Source organism: Coffea arabica, chromosome 6e, assembly GCF_036785885.1.
Source record: "Coffea arabica cultivar ET-39 chromosome 6e, Coffea Arabica ET-39 HiFi, whole genome shotgun sequence".
Taxonomy (NCBI): Eukaryota; Viridiplantae; Streptophyta; class Magnoliopsida; order Gentianales; family Rubiaceae; genus Coffea; species Coffea arabica.
The window spans coordinates 58,953,285-58,977,401 of NC_092321.1; the positions used below are offsets into that span (position 1 = coordinate 58,953,285).

A 24,117-nucleotide genomic window follows, 5' to 3' on the forward strand; every position below is an offset into this window, starting at 1 on the left:
TTCCATAAAGCAGGCACCCACGGATTGTCAATTTCCTCGACCAAGCCCTTGCATGGCTCGATTTAATTAACTCCCCATGAGGTTGAGCTCAGGTTTAACCAGGAAGCCGTTGGACGCATCCAAACGACATTATACCAAGTGCAGGTAACAGGTTCAAGTTCATAACATGTACAAGTGATAGTTTGCAGTTTATACCACACAGGCAAGAGTACGAGTGTGATAAAGTACACCCTCGTCTCAATCACACTAAACAGGATTCACAGTCATTCATGTCATAGATTTCACGTACAGATAACTCAAGTAGCAACAATACAAGGGGTGGTACACTCACCAGATCAAACAAGAACAGTTTCAAAAGTTTCCTTGCCAAATGTGGTTTCACTCGTTGGCACCTCCTAGAACAAGCAAGGCAAACACTTAAGACTTGACATTACAATTGGAATCAAAGAAATTTGCAAGTAACTCGGTTACAAGTCCTGTGCGTATCCACATAAACCATTAATGCAAAGACAATGCGACTTTGGAGTGAAAAGGGGTAACAATCGGTCTTAAAGGCATGAACAACCTCAATACTCTACCTATCATAGGTAACCAACTCCAAAGTTGAAGTAGAAAATGAATGTACAATCATTACTCGGAAAACAAGATTTTTCCAGTTTTGCACAACCCTATAAGAAAAATCGTATCTCAAGTTTTGTAAGTCCAAAATTGATAAAATTTACACCATTGGAAACTACATTCAAAGGGTTATAACTTTCCAGAAAACACCATCTTAAGATTCAGAACGCAAGTCGGTCAAATTTAAGTCGCAAGGTACTGCTTTAACCATCACAAGACAGAACAGGTTACAATTCCAGTTAACTTTGCAAAAACGCCATAAATTGCACAGATAGAAACAGGGTCTGAAACTTACATGGTTGATAGCCCTATGAGTCTAGTTTAAAACGCAACAAACGGAACTCAATTCCGATATTCCTACATCAAGATATAGAAATTTTCCTAAGCCTGCGTAGGAGCTCTTACGAAAATTTTGACAGCACTTCCTTTAGTTTTTCCTTACTTTTCCAACCAAACCTCAATACCAATTCACTCCTCAAATTCACCACAATCTTTCCCACAAACAACAAGCTATTAAACACCTTGAATTAAGACCACAATATCCTTCAAATGCCACCACATAAAGGAGCAAAATATAAACCCTAAAACTGGAAATTTTGCTACAAAAGCTGAAATTCTTTGAAGACAAGTAAAACCAACATTCTCAAGCTCAAACTTGCTCTTATCAACTACCAAATCATGCCCAAACATTAATCATCATTTGAGGACAGAAATTTTTGCTATAAAACAGAAATTCACTATACTTCTACTCAACCCATAAACTAAGCTACAAAACTACACATGTAATCTCTCCAATCCACTACTTTGCAAGTATAAGGAGTAAAAGAAAAGTTCTAGATAATTTACCTTGAAACTTAAGGAGAAATGATAGCTTAGAGCTCCAACTCCAAAACTCACTCCACCAATCCCTTAAACCCCTCCTAGCTAGCACTTGTATGGAAGGAATTAGAAATCAAATGGTGAAAACTCAAGATCAAAGAGAAAATTGAAACTAGAATTGGAAGAGCTTTGCTTGGTCTTTTCTCTCAAAAGCCACGGCTGAGCAAGGAAGAAATGAAGATATTTTTGGACCAAAACAAGATAAGAAGGAAGAGAAATCGCCGGTCAAAGCTGCTGTCCCATCAGAATCCGGCCAGAATCTGGCCGGATTTCCGGCCGGATTCTTGGCCGGATATGAGGCAGAAGCTAAACGTTTTTTTTTTCAAAATTGCAAGGCAATCCGGCCAGCTATCCGGCCAGTTTCTGGCCGGATTCCCGGCCGGATTCGGCCCCTGTCTTTGTTTTCAAAATTTTTCTTTTCCAAACCCACACGCCGCATTCGTCCGCACTTCCCACAGCTATATATATATATACTTTCACACAAAACACTTAATGCCACCAAACGCACGTTCATATGTATGAAATGAAACCCTCCTTAATGATAGGTAACAAATTCCTTTTATTTTCAAAAGAAAGAAAGAAGAAAGAAAAAAAATAAGCATCAAGAAATGCAGTGAAAAGATGAAAATTTAGGGTTCTCACATTGAAAGGTATGAAACCTTGCAAATTGGAATTTTGTGAGTATTATGTTCTGGAAAAACAAAGAAGAGTGAAATTTGGCACTGACATCCATAATACCAATGGTATTTTGGATTATGTGCATTCAGATGTGTGGGGACCGGCCAAGACTTCATCCTTTGAAGGGAGATACTATTTTGTCACTTTTGTTGATGATTTTTTCAGAAGAATTTTGATATTTACTATGAAGAACAAGGATGATGTGTTAGGGATTTTCCTTAAATGGAAAGCTCAGGTTGAAAACCAGATGGGAAGAAAGATCAAGATTCTTTGAACAGACAACGGTGAAGAATACAAGAGTGATCCCTTTTAGGAGATATGCCAACTGTGTGGCATAGTTCGACACTTCATAGTTAGAAGAACACCGCAACAAAATAGGGTGTCGGAACGTATGAACAAGACACTAGTGGAGAAAGTTCGTTGCATGCTGTCTAATGCTGGATTAGGCAGAAAGTTTTGAGTTAAGGCTGTAACATATGCTCAACATCTAGTCAATCACTTGCCATCATCTGTAATAGGTGACAAGACTCCGTTAGAGGTATGGTCTGAAAAACTTGCAACAGACTATGATTTTTTGCATATCTTTGGATCCACGTGCAAATAAATCTCTCTTTATGGGCTTTAATACTAGAGCGAAGGGATACCGTTTGTGGTATCTAGAAGCAAAGAAGACCATTATCAGCAGGGATGTTACCTTTGATGAATCTGTCACATTGAATAAGGTAGCACAAGATGGGACCAGTGGTACTCCGCAACAGGTAGAGTGTACGCCGAAATAGGTGAATTTTGAGCAAATAATGATGAGTCCAACAAACAGCACCATTAGTGACTCTCCCATGGCAGAAGAGGAGTCAGATGAGGAAGAAATTTCAACCCAAGAACCTCAACAGCAGCAAGAGTCAATTGCCGTCAATAGGTTAAGACGAGAAATTCAAAAATTTGCTCGTTTTGCTGATATGGTGGCCTATGCACTTCCAGTTGTTAATGTTCCGTCCACTTTTCTTGAAGCAGTTCAAAATACAGAGAATGGTAAATGAAAAGATGTTATGGAAGAAGAGATGCAATCTCTTTAGAAAAACAAGATGTGAAAGTTGACACAACTACGAAGGGCAAAAAGGCAATTGGATTCAAATAGGTATTTGCAAAGAAAGAAAGATTTTCTGACAAGAATGATGTTCACTACAAGACGAGATTGGTGGCTAAAAGTTATGCTCAGAAGGAGGGAATTGATTATAATGAGATATTTTCTCCAATTGTTAAACATTCCTCTATTAGAATCCTGTTGGCCTTGATAGCAAAGTAGAATTTGAAACTAACTCAACTTGATGTGAAATCCGCGTTTCTTCACGGTGACTTGAAGGAAGAAATCTATATGTCTCAGTCAGATGGATTCAAAGTAACTGGTAAAGAGAATTGGGTTTGTAAACTGAGCAAATTATTGTACGGATTGAAGAATTCACCGAGGCAATGGTACAAACGATTTGACCAGTTCATGATGGGTCAGAAGTACATAAGAAGCAAATATAATCAATGTTTGTATTTGCGCAAGTTACGAGATGAGTCCTATGTCTACTTACTCTTGTATGTTAATGATATGTTGATAGCGTCAAAGAGCCAAATTGAAATTGACAAATTGAAAGCTCAGTTAAGTAAAGAGTTTGAGATGAAAGATTTGAGAAAAATCAAGAAGATTCTTGACATGGAGATAAGTAAGGATAGAATGAGAGGCAAGCTTTGTCTCACACAGAAGCAGTTTTGGAGAAGGTACTACAACGATTTGGTATGAATGGAGATCCAAAACCTGTAAGCACTCCGCTTGCTACTCATTTGAAACTTACCAGCTGAAAACTAAGAAAAAGGGAGAGAAAATACTTTTTTTCATATCTTTGGACTACACAATATACATATATATATATATACACAAGTGTAACTTAATTTAGATCCTAAAATCATGCTAATCTAAATCAATCTACTACCTAATTAATACATGATACTATAATCATATGATACCTAATTAATATATGATCCTATAATCATATGATACTATAATCACATCTTTCCTAAATATCAGATCACATATCTTTAACACTCCCCCTCAAGTTGGAGCATAGATGTTGCTTATGCCCAACTTGTTACAAAGGTAATCAACTCGAACCCCATGTAGAGTTTTCGTAAAGAGATCTCCCAATTGTTCTCCAATCCTTACAAATCCTGTAGAAATCAAGCCCTGCTGTATTTTCTCACGAACAAAATGACAATCTATTTCGATGTGTTTTGTTCGCACATGAAATATGGGATTGGATGCAATATGAAGAGCCGTTTGGTTATCACACCACAATTTTGCAGGTATTGAGGTTTTGAAACCTATTTCAGTTAGAAGTTGATTTATCCACATGATTTCACATATCGATTGTGCCATAACTCTATATTCTGATTCTGCACTCGATCGCGAGACAACATTCTGCTTCTTACTCTTCCATGAGACCAGGTTTCCTCCAACAAAGACACAAAATCCAGTTGTGGATCTTCGATCTGCTTGGATCCTGCCCAATCAGCATATGAAAAACACTCAATCCTAGTATGACCATGATTTTTATACAGAATACCACGTCCAGGAGCTCCTTTTAAATAACACAAAATTTGTTCTATAGCTGCCTAATGATTAACAGTAGGATTAGACATATATTGACTAACAACACTAACTGAATACGCGATATCTGGACGAGTCACTATAAGATAATTCAACTTTTCAACCAATCTTCTATACCTCCCAAGATTTTCTAACAATTCACCTTCTTTTGTGAGCTGCAAGTTAGGAATCATTGGGGTACTAGCTGGTTTAGCCCCCAATTTTTTCGTTTCAGATAGTAAGTCAAGAACATATTTTCTTTGAGACAGGAATATTCCCTTCCTACTCTTTACTACCTCAATACTAAAAAAATACTTTAATAGTCCCAAATCCTTTGTCTGAAATTGACTATGGAGAAAAGTTTTAAGAGATGAAATACCTGCAGTATCATTTCCAGTGATAACAATATCATTCACATATACTACCAACAAAATAATACCAGTTTCAGACTGTTTGTAGAAAACAGAATGATCAGATTTGCTTTTCTGCATCCCAAACCTTTCAACTGCTAGACTAAATTTTTCAAACTAAGCACGAGGACTTTGTTTCAGTTCATACAAGGACTTTCGAAAATGACAAACCTTCCCAGACTCCCCCTGAGCAACAAATCCTGGTGGTTGTTCCATATAAACTTCCTCTTGAAGATCTCCATGAAGAAAGGCATTCTTGATATCTAGTTGATACAAAGGCCAATTATGAGTGACTGCCATAGAAATGAATAATCTGACAGATGTTAACTTAGCAACAGGGAAAAAAGTGTCAGAATAATCCTTTCCATAGATTTGGGCATAGCCTTTGGCAACAAGGCGAGCATTTAACCGAGCAACCGACCCATCAGGATTGAATTTAACTGCAAAAATCCACTTACTCCCAATGGCCTTCTTCCCTGCAGGTAAATTTACTAAGTTCCAAGTATCATTACTATCTAGAGCATTCATCTCCTCTATCATATCATTGCGCCATCCGGGATGGGATAGGGTTTCATGAACAGTTTTAGGAAGGGAGATAGAATCAATAGATGTAATAAAGGAACAGGAAGAGGTGGGTAAATGATTATAAGATACACACGAAAACACAGGATAAGTGCATTGATGCTTACCTTTGCGAAGAGCAATAAGAAAATCATCACTTGAGACATGATCTAATAATGAAGGAACTGGTTCAGGACATGCATCAGGAGACTTTTGTCATCGAAAATATACTTGAGTAATTGGAGGTTTAGCAGGGGAAGAACTTGAAGATGTGACAGTATAGATTAACAAATCATCATCCTCCTCCTGACATGAATGAGATGAGGATGGGGTAAAAGGTGTATTTTCAAGAAAAGTAATATCAACTGACACAATGTACTTGCCGAGACTAGGACAATAACATCTATATCCTTTTTAGACACGGGAATAACCAAGAAAAATACATTTCAATGATTTGGGGTCTAATTTAGTGACTTGGGGATGAGAGTCGCGGACAAAACATGTACACCCAAAGATTTTAGGTTCGATGGAAAACAAAGGTCTATTTGGAAAAAGAGTATTATAAGGAGTCCCACCATTCAGAACAGATGAAGGCAGATGATTAATTAGAAAGCAAGCTGTGGACACTGCATCAGTCTAAAAATGTTTAGGAACATGCATTTGAAATGATAAGGCTCTTGCAGTTTCGAGCAAATGTCTATTCTTTCGTTCTGCGACCCCGTTTTGGGATGGTGTATCCACATAAGAGATTTGATGAATAATGCATTTTGCACCATATAAGATTGAAAAGGTGCGAATAAATATTCTTTGGCATTGTCACTTCGTAATATTTGTACAGAACGCTTAAATTGAGTCTTAATCTCAGCACAAAAAATACAAAAATGAGAAAATAACTCTGACCGATTTTTCATTAAATATAACCAAGTCATACGAGAATGGTCATCGACAAAAGTAACAAAATACTTGAATCCAGTTTTAGAAATGACTACACTAGGTCCCTAGACATCTGAATGAACTAATGCAAAAGGAGCATCCGCTCATTTATTGACTCTAGGACTCAGATTAACACGATGATGTTTGGCAAACTGACAAGACTCACAATCTAATAAAGACAAATTTTGAAATTGTGGACAAAATATCTTTAACAACGGGAGAGAAGGATGACCCAATCTACAATGTGCTTCAAATGGAGTTACAATTCCAGAACAACCAATAGACTTTGGTATCTATGTGTTAAGAATGTAAAGACCTCCAGATTCATGCCCTTTACCAATAATCTGTTTCGTCGTAAGATCCTGAAACAAACAATAGTCTGGAAAGATTTGGGCAAAACAATTGAGGGCACGAGTAAGTTTACTCACAGAAATTAGATTAAAAAATAACTCAGGCAAACTTAAGACAGATGACAATGAGATTAATGGAGTGGGGTTAACTGAGCCTGATCCAAGAACACGAGATTTTGACCCATCAGTTAAGATAACTGTAGGTGCAGATTTGTGTGGTTGAAAGGTAGAAAATAGACTAGAATTACCTGTCATATGATCTGTGGCACCAGAATCAATTACCCATTTGGAAGACGAGGACACAAGGCATGTGTTTGGTTTACCTGACTCAGTGATAGCAGTTACGGGAGTAGATGAAGATTTTAATGATTCTTGATACTGAGAAAATTTAGCAAATTCATCTGCATAGATCATAACAGACTTTTCATGGTTAATAGCATTATTGGTAGAAGCAATATGTGCGGATTGAGTTCTCTGGTTCCTGTATTGCAATTTCTTACAATCATGCTTCATATGACCCGGCTTATGATAATAGTGACACACAACCACTTCTGCATTCTGTCCCCGAGTGTCAATTCCTTTACCACCACCTTTGTATTGCTGTTTTTCAGGACCAACAAGAGCACTGCTGGACTGAACAGACTGGGTATTCTCTGTGTGAAGCACCCTACTAAACACATCTTGCAAGGATGAGATTTCAGGACTGGAAAGAATCTGAGATTTAGCAGCTTCAAATTCAGGTGAAAGACCAGCCAAAAAACTCATAATTGCCATCTATTCCCGTTGAGTTTGTTGAACTTTCACATCAGAACTAAAAGGTAATAACAGATTAAACTCCTCATAAGTTTTCTTAAAATCCATAAAATAAGTCATGATTGACTTATTTTGTTTCTCTGCACGATAAAAGACTTGACACACCTCATATATGCGAGAAATATTCCCTTTACCAGAATACAAAAATTCTAAATACTCCATTAACTCCTTAACAAATTCACAGTGATTAATTAAACTAATTACCTCACTGTCAATAGAATTCCGTATTTGCAGGAACAATCTAGCATCTTTCCTTAGCCATATCTGTCTTGAACCATCTTTTGGAGGATCATCAGTCAGATAATTATCTTTATCAATGCTTCGCAGATAAAGAGGAACCGCTTTGCTCTAATCAAAATAATTAGAATTGTTGAATTTGTGGTCTGTGATCTTAGACATCACAGGAACCACATCAAACGTAACGACAGATTTCGTTTCTGCCATGGGTTCAGAATTAACAGAAAAAAATAAAAAAAAGGACAGATCTGAACTCTTTGAAACAAGAGTGAAGAATAGAACACAGATGTGTCCTATACAGAGCCAGATGAATCGAATGATGACTAATGAATTTTCTCGCAGTGGACAGAGACCCTAACCTTGATGGTAGGGCTCTGATACCATGAAAACTAAGAAAAAGGGAGAGAAAATACTTTTCTTCATATTTTTGGACTACACAATATACATATATATACACAAGTGTAATTTAATTTAGATCCTAAAATCATGCTAATCTAAATCAATCTACTATCTAATTAATAAATGATACTATAATCATATGATAACTAATTAATACATGATACTATAATCATATGATACATAATTAATACATGATCCTATAATCATATGATACTATAATCACATCTTTCCTAAATATCAGATCACATATCTTCAACAGCAGCCTATTATCTCCAAAAATGGATGAAAAGTGAGCATACATGGCGAAAGTCCCGTATGCTAATGCAGTTGGTAGCTTGATATATGCAATGGTGTGTACAAGACTGATAAGTGAATATTTAACGTACATTTTATACGAATTTGGCATGAATTTTTGGTATGTTTTGAGAAGATTAAAGCCATATTTGAACTCTTTTGGTGATAATTGCTTAAATATTGTTTAAGGGTTAAGAAATTGATAAATGAGTGGATTAATGCGTTAATTTTATGAAATTGTGAAGGTAATTGATGTATGAAATTCATGCACAAGTTGAAAGAAATGTCAGGGTCATCCAGAGGACAAAGTACACAAGAAATTGGGACCAAAAATGTAGAAAAAGGGAAGAAGTGAAAAACTGGAAAATTGCTCAACACGGATCCGAGCTCGGATCCGTGTATACAAGAGGGATCCGACCCCTCGTCTGTACTTCTGGCGGAGTGTATCCGAGGTCAGGACGATCCGACCTCGGATCAATCATGGGAAGTCCTCGGATCCTCTAATCCGAGCTTGGATCCATTTTTCAGCCCTCGGATCCGTGGCTCGGATCTGTCTCTCTCTTCAGCAAGTGGCACAGCCGTTTTTCTTTACCTTTCTCACAACTTTTCCAGCTATTTTGAGGGACAGAAATCGGTGGCACATGCTTCTGCAATAAAAGAGAAGACCAAATGAGTGTGGACAAAAGGAAACATCATATCTTTGACTTCTTTTTACAAAATCTGAGTGGAGGAAATTATGAAGTGAGAGGAATGGAATTTCTACCACCTTTTATGCAGAAACACAGGGGAGAAGCCTGGCATTACCATACGTAGCTAGTTTTTCATTTTGTAACATTTTTTTCTCTCTAGATAGGAGTACTTGGAGAAGCATTTTTTGGAGAGTTTCACTTGTAATCATATTGTGCAAGAACATAGCAGGAATTGGAGAGATTCATCTTCAATTGGCTAAGCTTTCTTTTATCTTTCTTATACTTGTACTTTATGATGTTTTGCATTAATAAACTTGTGAGTTTGATTGTTAAATCATTCATGAGTAGCTAAACTCCTTCATCTAGGGAGTAGATGAAACTTATGGCTAAATAATACTAATTGAATGTGATTTACACTTGTTATATCTTGTATTAACTTGTCTACTTGTGTAGCTGTTATTACTTGTTATTGATTGATCACCAATAGCATGTTTATAGTGTTATTATTCAATGAGAATTGGTAATAACAATTGAAACACATGAGTAGAGCTTGAGTTGTATGTTCATGAAAATAGAGATACACTTAGGTGGATTATTGAGCATTTCATGAAATAAAACGGAGTAGTAGTAGTATTTCACCATGAAAATAGGGAAATCTATATTGCTCTAAGCCATTTCACCATGAAAATGAGACTTGGTAATCTTGGAAATAAATCTCTGGTTAAGCAAGAATAATAGCAAGAAGTAAATCCATTCATTTGTGTAGTTTATGCCATAAGTGGAATCTACATCCCTAGAATCTTCATTAAGTGAAATTTCTCTATTTGCATTCAGCATTTGTTAAACTAGATTTGTATATCAGATTTGTAGATTACAGCATTAGACTTTCTCTGCTCAAAATTAATTGTAAGTCTAAATAATAGAGAGAACAAGGGCTTAGTAATTGTTTAAATTGCTCCTCGTGGGATCGACCCGATACACATCTTGTACTACAATTGCGACCTGTATACTTGCAGTCCAACGGGTGTAAAATCGGAATTAAACTTGCATTGATACAAAAACCCCGTCAAGTTTTTGGCGCCGTTGCCGGGGAGCGGCAATATTAGGGTCTAATCATCTCTATTAATTTAGATATTTTTCATTGTTTTTTATTCAAGTTGTTGAATTAAAACTGAAAAATTTCTCTTGTTTTTGTTTGTAGTATATGCACCGATCAAATCGAGAAGTTGCACATTTCGATCCTGAAATTGAAAGAACATTACACAGAAAAAGGAGGAGTACATCACATCAAGAGGAACAAGAGGTGTGGCAGCCAATAGAAGATATTTTGATAGAATTACAATTTGAAGAAGACATGGCAGAAATTGAAGCAAATAGGCGAGTTCTACGAGATTATGCTCTACCGGGAACACAAGGATCTCAAACAAGCATAGCAAGACCTGCGGTAAATGCTAACAACTTTGAGATTAAACCATCACTTATCCAAATGGTTCAACAATCTCAATTTGGAGGTAATGCAGTAGAAGATCCTAATACACACTTAGCTACATTCTTGGAAATTTGTGATACAATTAAAATAAATGGAGTTAGTGATGATGCTATAAGGCTAAGATTGTTCCCATTTTCATTGAGAGATAAGGCCAAACTTTGGCTACACTCTCATGCTCCTAATACTTTCACCGGATGGGATAATTTATCAAGAGCATTCTTAAATAAGTATTTTTCACCAGGAAAGACTGCTAAGCTTAGAATGGATATCACTAGTTTTAGTCAATTGGAGGGAGAATCATTATATGAGGCATGGGAAAGGTTTAGAGATTTGCTTCGGAAATGTCCACATCATGGACTGCCGGAATGGTTAATCATACAAACCTTCTATAATGGTTTAGCTTTTTCTACTAAAACTATGATCGATGCAGCTACAGGTGGAGCTTTAATGGGTAAATCACCCCAAGAGGCTCATAATTTGATAGAAGAAATGGCAGCAAATAACTACCAATGGGTCAATGAGAGAGGGAATACAAGACGTCACGCGGGTATGATAGAAATGGACACTCTCAATATGCTGAGTGCTCAAATGAATAATGTGATGAAGTTGCTAAGTAGACAAGGTGGAGTTGGTCCAAGTTCATCTAATGCACATGTAACATGTTGTTCTATATGTGGAGGTGAACATGATACTAATGAGTGTGTTGATTCTGAGCAGGTACAATTTGTCAATAATTACAATCGTAATACTCAAAATAACCCCTACTCGAATACTTACAATCCGGGGTGGAGAAATCATCCAAACTTTGGATGGAAGGATCAAGGAAATCAACCAAGGCCAACCAATCCACCGGGATTTCAATCAAGGCAACAACAAGCTGAAACTAAACCTGGTTGGGAGATGGCAGTGGAAAAACTCGCAAAAGTTACTTCAGACAGATTTGAGCGAGTAGAAGGAAGGTTGGACCAACTCACTACAATGTACAGGAATGTAGAGGTCCAAATTGGTCAAATTGCTAGTTCGTTGAATAATCGAAACCAAGGCGAATTACCTAGCAAAACAGAGGTCAATCCTAAGGAGCATGTGAAAGCCATTACTCTTCGTAGTGGTAAGCAATTAGAAGATCCTCCAGTGATGGAAGTTGAGAAAGATGAGAATGAAAAATAAGAAGAAAAGCAGAGGAACCAAGAGGCGATAGTGGAAGAAAATAGCCGGGAGGAATCAAGAGAAAATCAACCATCATCTTCCGCTACCATTCCAATACCCCCTGCGGTTCCATTTCCACAAAGATTAAAGCAAAATAAGTTTGATAAAGATTTTGAAAAATTTGTTAAACTTTTCAAACAATTGCACATTAACATTCCTTTTGCCGATGCTATTTTGCAGATTCCGTCTTATGCGAAATTTCTCAAGGAAATCATGACTAGAAAAAGAAAGTTGGAAGACTGCGAAACAATAGCATTAACGGAGGAATGTAGTGCAATTATTCAAAATAAGCTACCACCGAAGTTGAAGGATCCAGGGAGTTTTTCTATACCTTGCATCATAGGTAACGTTGATTTTTCTAAAGCATTGTGTGATCTTGGTGCTAGTGTATCATTAATACCTTTAACGGTGGCTAGACAATTGGGTTTGCATGAGCTTAAACGCACAAATATTACTTTGCAACTAGCGGATCGGTCTATTAGATATCCATTGGGAGTGTTGGAGAATGTATTGATAAAAGTTCAAAAATTTATCATTCCAGTGGATTTTGTGGTATTAGATATGGAAGAAGATATATCTATGCCAATTATTCTAGGTAGACCATTTTCAGCTACTGCAGGTACTATTATTGATGTAAAAAATGGCAAGCTTAAGTTTCAAGTAGGTGAAGAAAAAGTAGAATTTAATTTGAATGAAATGGAAAAATACCCTTCTTTTACCGATCATGCCTATTCTATTTGCACAATTGATAAACTAACCCAAGAGATGAGTCAAGTCAACCTTGACTTAGATCCTCTTGAGCATTGTTTAATGAGTTTAGGTAAGCAAGAAGATGTTTGTGAAGAAATTGAAGAATTGGCCAAGTACTTGGATTTTCAAGCACCTTATAAACGGGGTAATGTATACGAGAGTCTTGGCCAAGGAAAAGGGTTTTCACAACCTTCAGAAATTGAACCTCCAAGGTTAGAGCTTAAGCCACTTCCAACTCATCTAAGGTATGAATTTCTTGGAGAAAATAGTACTTTACCTGTAATTGTTAGTGCTGATCTTGATGATGAACAGTGTACAAAGTTGCTAAGAGTTCTAAGGAAGCGTAAGAAGGCAATTGGATGGACAATTTCAGACATTAAAGGTATAAGTCCTTCTATATGCATGCATCGCATTTTATTGGAGGACAATTGCAAACCAGTGGTGGAAACACAAAGAAGACTCAATCCAAACATGAAAGAGGTGGTAAGAAATGAAATTCTTAAGTGACTTGATGCAGGTATAGTCTTTCCTATCTCCGATAGTGTTTGGATTAGTCCAATTCATGTGGTACCAAAGAAAGGTGGAATAACTACAATCGTGGGTAAAAATGATGAATTGATTCCATCTAGACTTGTGGTAGGGTGGAGAGTGTGTATTGATTATCGTAAGTTAAATACGGTAACAAGAAAAGATCATTTTCCCCTACCATTTCTTGATCAATTATTGGAGCGAATAGCTGGATATGAATTTTACTGTTTTCTTGATGGTTTTTCAGGATATAATCAAATAGCTATAGCTCCAGAGGATCAAGAGAAGACCACATTTACATGTCCTTATGGCACTTTTGCCTTTAGAAGAATGCCATTTGGTTTATGCAATGCTCCTGCAACTTTTCAACGATGCATGATGGCTATTTTTTCTGATTATATTGAGAAAATTATGGAGATATTTATGGATAATTTTTCTGTGTATGGTTCATCTTTTGACCATTGTCTTCATAATTTGGAATTGATTTTGCAGAGATGCGAGGAAACAAATCTTGTATTGAATTGGGAGAAATGCCATTTTATGGTAAAAGAAGGAATTGTCTTAGGGCACAAGATTTCCTCCAAGGGAATTGAGGTGGATAAAGCCAAAATAGAAGTTATCGAAAAATTGTCATCCCCAAGCAATGTCAAGGGGATAAGGAGTTTTTTAGGACATGCTGGCTTGTATAGACGTTTTATTAAAGATTTTTCTAAAATAGTAAAGCCATTATGTGATTTATTATGTAAAGATACTCCTTTTCAATTTAATGACAATTGTTTGGTTGCATTTGAAAGGTTGAAAAAGGAATTGATTTCAGCCCCAATTATAACTTCGCCCGAGTGGTCACTACCATTTGAATTGATGTGTGATGCAAGTGATTATGCGGTTGGAGCAGTTTTGGGACAAAAGAAAGAAGGACGATTGCACGTCATTTACTATGCTAGCAAGTTGCTAAATGAGGCACAACTCAATTATGCAACGACAGAAAAATAGCTATTGGCAGTGATATTTGCTTTGGACAAATTTAGATCCTATTTAGTAGGATCTAAAGTTATTATATATACGGACCATTCAGCTCTTAAATATTTGCTGCATAAGAAGGATGCAAAACCTAGACTAATTCGGTGGATTCTTTTATTGCAGGAATTTGATGTGGAGATAAAAGACAAAAAGGGATCGGAGAATCTAGTTGCAGATCATTTATCACGTTTGGAATATATCCCAATCAAAGATCAGGTTCCAATTCAAGAGAATTTTCCGGATGAGTTTGTCCTAGCACTTAGAAATTCTCCATGGTATGCAGATTTTGCTAACTACTTGGTCAGTGAAGAGATTCAAAAGGGGTTTAATTATCATCAAAAGAAGAAATTCTTACATGACGCCAAAAGTTACTTTTGGGAGGAACCATTGCTATACAGACATTGTGCCGATGGTATGATACGTAGATGTATTCCTGAAGATGAGGTACATAATGTTTTATATCATTATCATAACCTTGAAACAGGTGGTCATTTCAGTACTTCAAAGACTGTGGCAAAGGTATGGCAATCAGGATTTTATTGGCCAACTATGTACCGAGATGCTAGGGAATATGTTAAAAATTGTGATGCATGCCAAAGAACTGGAAATATATCTCGAAAAAATGAAATGCCCCTGACTACGTTCTTGGAAGTTGAGTTATTTGATGTATGGGGTATTGATTTTATGGGACCATTTCCTAGTTCTTTTAATAATAAGTACATCTTAGTAGCAGTGGATTATATTTCTAAATGGGTTGAAGCAATCGCTTCACCTACTAATGACTCTAAGATTGTACTTAGATTCCTTAAAAAGAATATTTTCAGTAGATTTGGTATACCCAAGGCCATAGTAAGTGATGAAGAGAAACATTTTTGTAACAGACAATTGGATTCCTTATTGTTTAAATATGGTTGTAGGCACAAGACATCACTTCCATATCATCCTCAAGCCAATGGACAAGCAGAGCTAGCTAATAGAGAGATAAAGCTCATTTTGGAGAAAACTGTGAATAAATCACGCAAGGATTGGGCTACAAAGCTAGATGATACACTATGGGCTTATCGAACGGCATTTAAGACACCCCTAGGGATGTCACCGTATCGTTTAGCCTATGGGAAAACTTGTCACCTACCTGTGGAGATTGAGCACAAAGCTTATTGGGCAGTTAAATCTATTAACATGGATTTTAATTCTGCAGGAGAAAGGCGATTACTTGAGCTAAGTGAATTGGAGGAACACCGACTACATGCATATGAAAATGCTAAAATTTATAAAGAAAAGATCAAATATTGGCATGACAAGCATATTATTCCAAAAAAATTTCAGGTAGGGCAAAATGTACTTTTGTTCAACTCACGCCTGAGGTTATTTCCAGGAAAATTGAAGTCAAGGTGGTCGGGACCATTTGAAGTTACTCAAGTATTTCCTTATGGAGCAATGGAAATAAAAGGAGAAAATGGTTCTCCATTTAAAGTAAATGGCCAAAGATTGAAGCCCTATTTGGCCGGAGAAAAGGTTCCTAAAGGAGTAAATTACTCCTTAGGAAATGCAATGGAGAATTAAAGAAGTTATAGGAAAGTCGAGCCAACGACTATAAACAAAAGCGCTTGTTGGGAGGCAACCTAATAATAATAGTGTATTTGTGTGTTTTTATGTGTTTCTTACATTTTGGTGTAATTTAATTGACTAATTAGATGTATTTCACTTGTTTGTAGGAGATACGGGAGTTTTATCATCCATCTTGGAGGTGCACTTGAAGAACATGTTGGCAGGGAGTTTTCTTACCAAATTGTGTTTTAAGTGTTTAAAATTTCTATGCCTATACATACATTGTGTATTTCAAGTGAGTTTTGGTGATATCATGGTTATAAAGGTCCATGGATTCATTTGATGTGTATTTAAGGCTCAAAACTGCCATTTTGATGTAAAAATGCAAAAATGATCAAAGAACCTCACCCCTCGATTTTCAATGTAATAAACCTTGGACAAACTTTTGCCCCTCAGCCGATGGCTGAAGGGCAGCCATGCCAACTAAGTGATCAATTTGAGGGGGTTTGATCTTCAAAAACTAGAAATAGGGCAGCACTGTATTTCTTCCATTTCGGAGTGATTGTGGGCTTGTTTCTTCATCATTTTTGCATCATTTTCATCCTCCACCATCAACCTACACATTTGAGGTAACAATTTGCGAATTTCTTTGACATTTCATAATTTCTTATTCTACATATTTCTAGTTTTTGGGAATATTATGATAAATGCATATTTGTTGGAATTTCTTGATACAATTGTGCTACATTGTGCTTAAATAGATTGTTACAACTATCTTCATGCTTATTTTTGAGAAAACTGTGGATTTGGTGATATTTTTAAGAATTTTTCTCAATTTTTAGGCTTGAGCATTTTAGTGATTTATACTCTTGAATTTTGCTTTTATTGAATATATGAACTTGTTCCGAGAGGTATAAATCACTGTTATACCAATTGAAAATGATATGCTATCACTAGAGCAATAGCCCATGGGGTAAAAGAGTGTGTTCCCAATTAAGTTAAGCACATTGAACCACTTTTACTTGAGTTAATTAGTATTTGTTTGGATGAATTGGAACTCATGTGTATGTAAATTGAGTGTTATGAGTGTTATGAATTGGATTGGAGATATTCTCAAGTGTTTGAGTGTTCATTCTTGCAAATGGATATAATTTTCAATTGTTTGCACTTAATATGCATAAAATGATTTCCTTATTGGTAATATCCTTTCTAAATGTGGGAATTGGATTTGAGAATTGTTAGGAAATTTATTTGTTTAATTTTGGGTACATTTTGGCAGGGAGTTTAGCCCTTTTTCAAGGGGAAATTCTGCCGAAATTTTCTTAAATTCCTATTTAACATGTATGAGAGAGTTTCTATCTTTTCTAATAAATACTCATCTTGTTTATAGGTGCTATGGCTCGTACAAGGAGGGCTCGTATTCGTACTCCTACACCATCGTCAAGTGAAGAACATACACCTTCTTTGCATGAGGAGTCGCCTGAGGAAGAATCTCCTTCGCCTGAGCCACCACCTCGGTCTCGGCGGAAAACCGCATCCACTAGCCGTGATGAGCCACCGCCAGACTACGATATCACACGATTTACATCGCTCAAAAACCAAGAGTGGTATGAAGCTGGCCTGGCCAATGAGATCATCATTGAGAAACACTTGGCACCGGAGGTGGATGCGCACTACCACATTTCGACAGCATTCAAGCGACTTGGATGGGAGAACATCCTTCAGTTGCCCAAGTACTACTACCCCAACTTGGTCCGGGAGTTCTACGCCAATGTGGAGAACAAGCAGAGCCACAGTGGCAACCTCATCGTCTCGTGGGTTCGAGGCAGGAAAGTGGTTCTCAATCGAGAGGCACTGCGACGCTTCGTTCAACTAATTGACGAAGGCGAAGATGTCAAACTGACCAAGGAATTCAAAGCTCGAGACCCTTGGCAAGTGGGAGAAGCCGTGGAGCGTCTAAAGGGTCAGTACCGTGAGCGAGGAACTTCGAAAAAACTCACGGTATATGCCGACTCCTTTGAGCATCGTTACCACCTGATCTTCTATCTTTTTGCCTTCAATGTGGTGCCGAAAAAGAGTGGTAAACGGGAGATCCGAAATAGCGATCTCTATGTTTTGGATAAGATGATACATGGATTGGGTAGGCAGTTGACTGGTATTCCTCTACCCAGCATTATCATCAGTTATATGCGGACCACAGCTCGCATGAGGGCCGACGAGACTTGCTTCGGATTTCCCCGACTGCTATCCCTCGTTTTTGAGAAGTTCAAGGTTCCTCTTGGAACCGAGAGATCGGTGGTAACTAGGTCGGCCGAGGAGGTAAATGCTTCTATACTCAAATCCTTGGGTATTTCTACGGATTTTGGAGCTGCTTTGGTCCGGGACACAGGAGAAGCATCGACTTCCACTCAGCCTCCGCCTCACACTGAACCACAAGCGGAAACTCAAGAGACGGAGGCACAGCAGACTCTTCCTCCTCCGATTCCGCGACCACCTCCTCAACCGCGCTCCAAGTGGCAAGAGCTTCTCAATGCTATTTGCTGTATGGAGACGCGAGTCGTCGAGCGCATTGACCAGACGGAGCGGATGATGACTGAGCGCCTCGACCGACATGATCGCCGTCTTCGTGCGATCGAGGATCATTTCCATATCCGACGGTCCCCTACTCCGACAGCTCATCAGGAGGAGGGCCATATTGGTACCTCACATGGTCCTCATGGAGCTGAGGAGGCAGTAGACCCTCGTTCCGAGCAGCCATGATGCTCTTTAGCGGATTAGATCTTTTATTTCTTTATTTTTCTTTTCTTTTGTTAAGACAAACTTTGTGATTTTAGTTTTCTTTTATTTGAATCATCTTGTGCTACTTATGGTGTTTGGTACCCTTGTTGTCTCATTTTGGGCAGAATTTGGATGATCGTGATGATTAAGGGCTTCAAATTGCATCACCACCTATTTGAGGGAAGTTTCAGTTCTTTTACCTTCCTCTACAATGAGGACATTGTAGATTTTAAGTGTGGGGGAGGGATTACTTTATCTTATGGGCGATTGTGTCTTGAAATGCATGATTTTAGTTGTTTATAGCTTAAAAATATTGGAATTATATTTGGAGATATTGTCATGAGGATAATTTTTGAGGATAATTTTTGTGAAATTGAGGTTGTTGGCAGGGAGTTTCATCTATTTTTATGGGGAAACTCTGTCAAAATTTTTCTAAAATAATTTCCAATATTTCATTGCAATTCTTCCAATTAAATGGCCAAAATGTTAAAATTTTAAGTGTTTAATTCTTCCATTGGATAAAATGCTATGTGTATTTTGGAAAAGTTTAATTCTTATTTGGCTTGGAATGAATTATTATGCAAGTAAGATTTTTACATTTTAGAAAGTATATTTGGTTAAATAAGAAAAATTATGCTTAGATTTTTGCAAGATTAATGATATTTATCATTTTTACTTAATTTTATAAGTAAGTGATTGATATAGTCAAAGAAAAGGCCAAATTCTTCCTTTATTTATATTTAGAGGGAAAAAGAAACGGATTTTTAAAAAAAAAAAAAAAGATGAAGAAAAATATTATTATTATACTCCAATGATTCACATACTGAGTAACCGGGGGTTGGCATTTACAAATGTCGACATTCGCGTAAAAAGATATTGGAATTAAGAGTAGGCTTAGCAATTTAAATAAGTGAAATGTCGAGTAACCGGGAATTTTCACCTAAAAGTGTTGATTTTCGCGTAAAAAGACGTTTTCACTATTTAAATAAAATGAAATGAGAATAAATCCCTCTAAATTGTTGAGTGTTGGAATGAGGAAGGACATAGAATTGACTATGTGATTTACTTATTTGTAAAATTATGATAGAATGAGAGATTGAGTTGAATTTGTTAAAATTAGGGCATAATTATTTTTCTTTAATTGAATATTATGAGTATTTAGTGTAATTTGAGAAATGGCATAATGATTGGTTTCTAGGTTTTTTAGGAATTAAACTTGACAAAAGTATGTATATTGCTTTATCTATTGAATCATTGAAGTAAGTTTTGTGTAAAAGTACTTGAGGACAAGCAATGATTCAAGTGTGGGGGAATTTGATAAGTGAATATTTAACGTACATTTTATACGAATTTGGCATGAATTTTTGGTATGTTTTGAGAAGATTAAAGCCATATTTGAACTCTTTTGGTGATAATTGCTTAAATATTGTTTAAGGGTTAAGAAATTGATAAATGAGTGGATTAATGCGTTAATTTTGTGAAATTGTGAAGGTAATTGATGTATGAAATTCATGCACAAGTTGAAAGAAATGTCAGGGTCATCCAGAGGACAAAGTACACAAGAAATTGGGAGCAAAAATGTAGAAAAAGGGAAGAAGTGAAAAACTGGAAAATTGCTCAACACGGATCCGAGCTCGGATCCGTGTATACAAGAGGGATCCGACCCCTCGTCTGTACTTCTGGCGGAGTGTATCCGAGGTCAGGACGATCCGACCTCGGATCAATCATGGGAAGTCCTCGGATCCTCTAATCCGAGCTTGGATCCATTTTTCAGCCCTCGGATCCGTGGCTCGGATCTGTCTCTCTCTTCAGCAAGTGGCACAGCCGTTTTTCTTTACCTTTCTCACAACTTTTCCAGCTATTTTGAGGGACAGAAATCGGTGGCACATGCTTCTGCAATAAAAGAGAAGACCAAATGAGTGTGGACAAAAGGAAACATCATATCTTTGACTTCTTTTTACAAAATCTGAGTGGAGGAAATTATGAAGTGAGAGGAATGGAATTTCTACCACCTTTTATGCAGAAACACAGGGGAGAAGCCTGGCATTACCATACGTAGCTAGTTTTTCATTTTGTAACATTTTTTTCTCTCTAGATAGGAGTACTTGGAGAAGCATTTTTTGGAGAGTTTCACTTGTAATCATATTGTGCAAGAACATAGCAGGAATTGGAGAGATTCATCTTCAATTGGCTAAGCTTTCTTTTATCTTTCTTATACTTGTACTTTATGATGTTTTGCATTAATAAACTTGTGAGTTTGATTGTTAAATCATTCATGAGTAGCTAAACTCCTTCATCTAGGGAGTAGATGAAACTTATGGCTAAATAATACTAATTGAATGTGATTTACACTTGTTATATCTTGTATTAACTTGTCTACTTGTGTAGCTGTTATTACTTGTTATTGATTGATCACCAATAGCATGTTTATAGTGTTATTATTCAATGAGAATTGGTAATAACAATTGAAACACATGAGTAGAGCTTGAGTTGTATGTTCATGAAAATAGAGATACACTTAGGTGGATTATTGAGCATTTCATGAAATAAAACGGAGTAGTAGTAGTATTTCACCATGAAAATAGGGAAATCTATATTGGTCTAAGCCATTTCATCATGAAAATGAGACTTGGTAATCTTGGAAATAAATCTCTGGTTAAGCAAGAATAATAGCAAGAAGTAAATCCATTCATTTGTGTAGTTTATGCCATAAGTGGAATCTACATCCCTAGAATTTTCATTAAGTGAAATTTCTCTATTTGCATTCAGCATTTGTTAAACTAGATTTGTATATCAGATTTGTAGATTACAGCATTAGACTTTCTCTGCTCAAAATTAATTGTAAGTCTAAATAATAGAGAGAACAAGGGCTTAGTAATTGTTTAAATTGCTCCTCGTGGGATCGACCCGATACACATCTTGTACTACAATTGCGACCTGTATACTTGCAGTCCAACGGGTGTAAAATCGGAATTAAACTTGCATTGATACAAAAACCCCGTCAAAGACCTGACATTTCACAAGCAGTTAGTGTGGTAAGCAAGTTCATGCATGATCCGGGTAAGGGTCATTGGCAAACTGTTAAATGAATTCTACGGTATATCCAAGATACTGTAGATGTTGGATTAGTATTTGAGTATGATGTATCACTTGGTCAATGTGTAATTGGATATTGTGATTCTGACTATGTAGGTGACTTGGATAAGCGACGTTCTACAACTGGCTACTTGTTTACGTTTGCTAAGGCGCTAGTTAGTTGGAAAACTACTTTGCAGTCAACAGTGGCTTTATCTACAACAGAGACAGAGTATATGACGATTACCGAAACTGTGAAGGAGGCAATTTGGCTTCAAGGGTTGCTTGAAGACTTGGGAGTTGGTCAAAAATACATTGACGTGTTTTGTGACAGTCAGAGTGCTATTCACTTAGTGAAGAATCAGGTCTTGCACACAAGAACAAAGCACATTGATATTCGCTATTATTCCGTGCGGGAAATTCTCGAAAAAGAAGAGATTTTTCTCCAAAAGATTCGAACTACGGAGAATCCAGTAAATATGCTGACCAAGGTGGTTACCAGATCCAAATTTGAACATTGTTTAGATTTGGTCAACATTCTGCACATTTGAATTGGCGTCTGAGGGCGCAAATTTGAAAGTACCGCAAGAACCGTTTGTTATTTTGTTTGAGTGAGAAGGTTTGTATATGTGGTGGGACTAGAAATTATGCCAAGGTGGAGATTTGTTGACTTTTTGATATAAGTTTTTGCCCCACATCAGTGGGATAGGTCTTGGGGGGAGTGCTTGAGAGTTATAAATTAACACTCTTTCCTCCCAATTGTAACACACCAAAAATTTTGTATTCTTTGTTCTCCCAAATTAATAAGAACAGGTTATTTAGACGGTGCTCGGAGATTAGACATATTTGACCGAACTCCGTTATCAATTTCATTCTTTCTTATCTCTTTTATTATGCATTTATTTGATAGTTTTTGAGTGGGAAATTAACTGGTTTTCCTGACATTTCAATCATTAAACTGACAAGTCTTTGCATAGCCAAGCTCTTATAAACGATAGAAACCCCTTAATCCCATTCCATAAAGTCAGCTGCATTTCTTGCATTACGACCAAACCCATGAGCTACTTTATTAATAGAGCCCACAAAGTCAGATTTATTTCTTGTATAACAACCAAACCCCATTAGCTCTTTAATTATTTGCTGCTCTACTAATCCACTGAATGTTCTTAAGCTGAGTTCGTTGTAGAAGTGATTTTGCATCATTTAATATATTTGTCATGTCAGATTCAAACCTGCTGGAAGGTTATGACCTGGTTAAAATTAGTTGATCTCTCATAAATTTGACGTGGTAATTAAATCCTGTATCAAAATATAATTGCTATCTTGGATAAAGGATTCATTTATGTCGAAGGGACCTTAAACGATCAAGTTGGCTAAATGCTCATACACAATTAAAGAACACGCATTTTTAATATTCAGAAATTGAATTAAAAGCTCGAGAAAGTCAAGAGACATCTACAGTAATTTACCATTTCAAAGCAACTAAACAAAATCAAGTCCTCCCTTTTCCCCTTTCCCCCTTGTAATGCTTGTAGTTTTCTTGAATATTAATTAAAAAAAAGCCCACTTCCATTAATTGTTGATAAGTTCACGGCGAATCCATTATAACGATAAAATATATATAAAAAAAAGGAATGGCATTGTAATGGAAGAAATGCTCCAAAGTCCAAATCAATCCACTGCCACACGAAAACAAATAAACAATTAAGCCAATAAACAAAAAGGAAAGTGCAGTAATTTTGTAGCACTTGATAATGTTGTACATTAGCTTAAACGAATCTCTTATCCAAAATCACTATTTACTATAATTCTGTTTAATGGACATCATTTTCCATCTTTGATAATTGAATCTGGTAAAAAGTAAACATGCATGCAGGTCTGTTTGTTTTGACCGAAAAATTTTTTCAAAAAATTTTTTCTGTAATTTTCGCTGTTTGGTTCAATTTAACACCGGGAAAAAGATTTTTCTAGTAAAATCTTTTCCATAAGTGGGTGTAAAATAACTTCAGCTATAAACTTACTGAAGATATGTTCCACCCTCTAATCCTGTTCCTTTTGGCCTTAGTTGCTTTTTATTAATACTAGTGCTAAAGATACACTCAATGTATGTGGAATTAGGAAATAATTAAAATGGATCAATTTTATATAAATTTTGTTTGTTACATACAAAAAATTTATATAAAATTTTCATGAAAGAGTTTTGATTTATAGTAATTTGGTTGTTATAATACTT

At 36.6% G+C, this 24,117-nt stretch overlaps 1 non-coding gene across 1 annotated transcript; it reads right to left on the reverse strand.

The window, feature by feature from the left end:
* Nucleotides 1–11,231: 11,231 nt before the first annotated feature.
* Nucleotides 11,232–11,338, reverse strand: LOC113697683 (small nucleolar RNA R71). The gene has a single exon (XR_003449958.1). It is a non-coding gene; the product is annotated as a small nucleolar RNA R71 (small nucleolar RNA).
* Nucleotides 11,339–24,117: the final 12,779 nt, after the last annotated feature.